The sequence below is a fragment of the Papio anubis genome, chromosome 12 (assembly GCF_008728515.1).
Source record: "Papio anubis isolate 15944 chromosome 12, Panubis1.0, whole genome shotgun sequence".
Classification (NCBI taxonomy): domain Eukaryota; kingdom Metazoa; phylum Chordata; class Mammalia; order Primates; family Cercopithecidae; genus Papio; species Papio anubis.
Window position 1 is genome coordinate 50,990,006 of NC_044987.1, and position 5,755 is coordinate 50,995,760.

At 39.2% G+C, this 5,755-nt stretch overlaps 1 pseudogene; it reads right to left on the bottom strand.

Annotated features, from left to right (window-relative positions):
• Positions 1-1,975: 1,975 nt before the first annotated feature.
• Positions 1,976-2,777, bottom strand: LOC108582129 (annotated as a pseudogene).
• Between the last annotated feature and the right edge of the window lie 2,978 nt (positions 2,778-5,755).

The following is a 5,755-nucleotide window of genomic DNA, read 5'->3' on the forward strand; positions in this document are numbered from 1 at the left end:
TTTAAAAATTACTTTGTATTATAGCTTTGTTTTGCTTTCTAATTTTTCATGTTGACCATGTACAGTATTAATTTTTTGAAAGGGAAAATAAAAACCAGTATTTTATTTTTATTAAAAATAAAGCTTTCAGGGCACAGAAAGGCAAACATCACATGTTCTCTCTTATTTGTGGGATCTAAAAACGAAAACAATTGAACTCACAGACATAGAGTATAGAAGAATGGTTACCCCGAGGCTGGGAAGGGTACTGGGGGCTGCGTGGGTTAGGTGGGCATGGTTAATGGGTAAAAATAGATAAATAAAAAGAATGAATAAGACCTACTATACGAGAGCACAACAGGGTGACTATAGTCAATAATAACTTAACTGTATATTTTTAAATAACTAAAATAATGTAATTGGATTGTTTGTAACAAAAATGATAAATGCTTGAAGTGATGGGTACCCCATTCTCCATGATGTGTTTATTTCATCTCACATGCCTGTTTCAAAACATTTCATGTACCTCATAAACATATACATCTACTATGTACCCACAAAAATTAATTTTTAAAAAAATATATTTTAAAAATATTATTAATTAATAAAGCTTCCAGGTTATGTTCTGGAAGAATAGTTTTTGGCTATGTCCACTATAGAGTTTAATTGACTCACTCATTCCCTTAGGTGCTGGAGCAAACTTAGTTACTTTTTGAGAATACTCTGTAGCCATGTCTACAGGGTACACTTTTGGTCTATTCCCTCTCAGATGAATCCCAATCAATTGACAGGTTTGACATTATTTTCTGAAAATTGCAAGACCAGATCAAGACTTGGGCCCCAGTGAGTCATTTCACCATTAATCTAAAAGCATTAAATGACTAAGGTAGGTTTAAAGTAGATGAAATAGGGGAAAGGTAGAGGGGGTTAAGGTTCTTGATTAATTGAAACAGATAAGAATAATACATAATGTGTATAAATTAGTGTTTTCCAAAATACTTACTTAGAAATTATGATTTAACTTCTTAACTATAAAAAGTATATATAGTTCCCATTATAAGTTAATACACACACATTAAATATAATTTGGAAAATACTAAAAAGAACAAATTCGTTGCCTATAGACTACGAACCAAAAACAACCACTGTTACATTTCAGTTCTTTCTTTTTTTTAACCACCAAGGCAGACATTTTTATTTTGCTAGGATATACAAATAGAATTACTACAACCATCCACACAGTCTATGATTTCTTTTTTTTTTTTTTTGAGGAGGCGAGTCTCACTCTGTTACCCAGGCTGTGAATTTTGCAGTGGGAAGATTACGGCTCACTGCAAGCTCCATACTCGGAGTTCACGCCATTCTCCTGCCTCAGCCTCCCGTGTAGCTGAGACTACAGAAACCGCCACTTAAGCCCAGCTAATTTTTTTTTTTTTTTTTGTATTTTTAGTAGAGATGGGATTTCACCATGTTCACCAGGATGGTCTCAATCTCCTGACCTCATGATCCGCCCTCCTCGTCCTCCCAACGTGCTGGGATTACAGGCGTGAGCTACCGAGCCCGACCCACACAGTCTATGATTTCTAAACATTTACATATCAATGGTTTCTGGAAGATGCTGTTGTCCTTCATAGTTCATTGAAAGTTCACATCCCTTCTGTGAAAGTCAAAGTTTTCTTCGACCTACAAAATTGTCTTTTCAGAAGTCTCATGGAATGTTTTCTTTGCTTCTCCATATTGCTCCTTAATTTGATATATTTCATTTTCTTTTTCTTTTTTCTTTTTCTTTTTTTTTTTTTTTGTTTTTGAGACGGAGTGTCGCTCTGTCGCTGTCACCCAGGCTGGAGTGCAGTGGGGCTATCTCGGCTCACTGCAACCTGCGCCTCCCAGATTCAAGCAATTCTCTGCCTTAGCCTCCCGAGTAGCTGGGATTACAGGCAACCACCACCTCGCCCGGCTAATTTTTTGTATTTTTAGTAGAGACGGGGTTTCACTATCTTGGCCAGGCTGGTCTTGAACTCCTGATCCACCTGCCTCGGCCTGGCTTCCCAAAGTGCTGGGATTACAGGTATGAGCCACCACACCCGGCCACACAGATTTCATTTTCTAGTTGAACAATAGTCTGTTCAACCTCGTAATTCTTACTGACCGGGGATCCCCAATTTGATTCCATTTCTCTCAATTTAGATCCAGCGTGAGTTGCATGTTCTTTCTCTGCCCGTTAAACTATTGAATATGTTTTCTTACCTTCTGAAGTTCTTTCTGTGAATGTTCAATCATATGAACTAGATTTTCATTGTAAACTTTCTAGGCATTACACCCATGCTATGACATTAGTTTCAGATTCTCAATTCCAACTGCTTGCTGCTTTAACTGGGCAATAAAATTGTTTACACATTCTTACCATGCAGTAGTGTCATTTTTTTGATGGGAGAAAGGGGCTGGAAGCTCATATCATTTCATACTGAGCAATTCAATTGGTTGTCAAGCAGCCAGTCTTGCAAATTCATTTCTCATTATGTCAGTCATTATAATGGATTATTTTCCTCCCCCTAATTATTCTCTGGGTTAAATGCTCTCTAGAATTTCAAATGCAGAATAATCTGGGGCTGTTAGGCGGTCCAGGTAGTTCTTAGTAGGTGAGTTTGCTCTTCCACCAGCACCCCAGCAGCTTCCCACACACCAGGGGCTTCATAACCTTGATCAAAATACGGCAACGCATCTACCACAACCTCTCCGGCCGCCAAACCTGTGCCTGCCCTTCTGGGGACCTTAGGTTGGCCTGCGTTTTTTCCATTTCAGTTATTTCCATCCCATTTTTAATAATATACACAAAATCACATAAAATGTTATTTTATTTTTCTTACTGCTACTTTTTTTTTCTCTTTATGGAGGTATAACTGACAAATACAAATTGTATATATTAGGCTGGGCATGGTGGTTCATGCAGTGAGCAGATCACTTGAGGTCAGGAGTTCAAGACCAGCCTGGCTGACATGGTGAAACCTCATTTCCACTAAAACACAAAAAATTAGCCAAGGGTGGTGGCATATGCCTGTAGTCCCAGCTATTCAGGAGGCTGAGGCACAAGAATCACTTGAACCTGGGAGGCAGAGGTTGCAGTGAGCTGAGATCATACCACTGTTCTCCAACCTGGGCAACAGAGTGGGAATCCATCTCCAAAAATAAATACATACATACATACATACATATTGTGTATATTTATATTATACAATGTGATATAAGTTATTTTGATATGTATATACACTGTGAAATGATTGCCACAATTAAGCTAATGAATGTGTTTATTGTCTTGCATTGTTACAATTTTTTTTTGGTGCTAACAACATTTAAGATATACTCTTGTAGTAAGTTTCATGCACACGATACAATATTATTAGCGATAGTTATTATGCTGGACTTATTAATCCAGAACTTATTCCTCCTGCTTAACTGAAACCTTGTTCACTTTGATGAACATTTTCCCACTTCTCTCACCCCCAGCACTCTCCTCTCTCCTTCTATGAATTTAAATTTTTTCAACTCCACATAAAAATGAGATCACGCAGTATTTGCCTTTTGTGCCTGAGTTATTTCACTTAGCATAATGTCCTCCAGGTTAATCCATGTTCTTGAACATGACAAGACTTCCTTCATTTTGAGGAGTGAGTAATATTCCATCATGTATACCCTATTTTCTTTATTCATTTTTTGTCCATCTGTTGATAGACACTTAAGTTGATTCCATATGTTGGCTATTGAAAATAACACTGCAATGAACATGTGTATAGATATCTTTTCCACATACTGATTTCATTTCCTTTGGGTGTATATCCAAAAGTGAGATTGCTGAATCATATGGTAGCTCTATTTTTAATTTTTTTAAGGAAATTTCATGCTTTTCTTCTACAATGGCTATATATATATATATATATATACACACACACACACACACACACACACATATATATAATTTTTTTCCAGCCTGGGTGACAGAATGAGACTACTCTATCTGAAAAACAAACAAACAAACAAAAAATACAAAAAAAATCCTTTTATCAGATAAATGGCTTGAACATATCTTCTGCCATTCTGTAGGTTGTCTCCTTACTCTGTTGATCATTTTCTTTGGTGGGCAGTATAATTTGTGCTGTATAGTTTGATGCCATTTTATTTATCTAATAAAAGGGTTTTTTAAATTTTTTTAAAAAGTTTTTTTTTATTTTTAGTTGAGATGGGGTTTCCCCACGTTGGTCAGGCTAGTCTTGAACTCCCTAGTCTTGAACTCCCGACCTCAGGTGATCCGCCTGCCTCGGCCTCCCAAAGTGCTGGGATTACAGGCATGAGCCACCATGCCCAGCCTATTTTATTTTATTTTTTAAGACAGGGTCTCGCTTTGTCACCCAGGCTGGAGTGCAGTGGCACTATCTCGGCTCACTGCAAACTCTGCCACAAGAGCTCAAGTGATTCTCCCACCTCAGTCTCTGGAATAGCTGGGATTACAAGTGTGCGCCACTACATCTAGCTAATTTTTATATGTTAGTAGAGACAAGATTTCACCATGTTGGCCAGGCTGATCTTGAACTCCTGACCTTAAATGATCTGCTTGCCTTGGCCTCCCAAAGTATTGGGATTACAGGCGTGAACCACTCCGCCTGGCCTGGTTTTGAGTTGCCTTTTGTATGTGGTATGAGATAAAGGCTTCAGCTTCCCAAAGTGTTGAGATCACAGGTGTGAGCTACCCTGCCTGGCCTCTGTCTTTTACTTTTAAGAATTTGACTATAATGTGTCTTGGTGAAGATCTCCCTTAGTTGAACTCATTTTGTTCATGAATTGTTTTCCTAATAATCATTTAGTTGTCCGTGTTCTCTTATAGCTCCTTGAGCTTCTTTAAGATGATTATTTTGAACTCTTACAAATTTTCAAATAATTACAAATTATTTTGATATACAAATTCATGAAGTTTGTGTTATCTCAATTTATTTTTTATTTATTTTTACTTTTATATTTTGAGATGGAATCTCACTTTTGTCACACAGGCTGGAGTGCAGTGGCACGATCTGGGCTCACCACAACCTCTGTCTCCCGGGTTCAAGCGATTCTCCTGCCTCAGCCTCCTAAGTAACTGGGATTACAGGCACCCACCACCATGCCTGCCTAATTTTTATACTTTTAGTAGAGACGGGGTTTCACCATGTTGGCCAGCCTGGTCTCAAACTCCTGACCTCAGGTGATCCACCTGCCTCGGCCTCCCAAAGTGCTAGGATTACAGGCATGAGCCACTGTGCCTGGCCATGTATCTCAATTTTTTTGTTTGTTTGTTTTGAGACGCAGTCTCGCTCTGTCGCCCAGGCTGGAGTGCAGTGGCCGGATCTCAGCTCACTGCAAGCTCCGCCTTCCGGGTTCACGCCATTCTCCTGCCTCAGCCTCCCAAGTAGCTGGGACTACAGGCGCCCGCCACCTCGCCTGGCTAGGTTTTTGTATTTTTTAGTAGAGACGGGGTTTCACCGTGTTAGCCAGGATGGTCTTGATCTCCTGACCTCGTGATCCACCCGTCTCGGCCTCCCAAAGTGCTGGGATTACAGGCTTGAGCCACCGCGCCGGCCTTATCTCAATTTTAAGGTCAGTTATTAGTGCTTTAATTTTTTTACCTTTGGTGGTATCATGTTTCCCTGATTATTATTCTGTGATTCTGGAAGGACCATCTGATGAGTTCATGGGTAGACTTACTTCTGAAGTCCTCAGATGGGCTGATCTGGTGTCTGGGGTCTGCAAA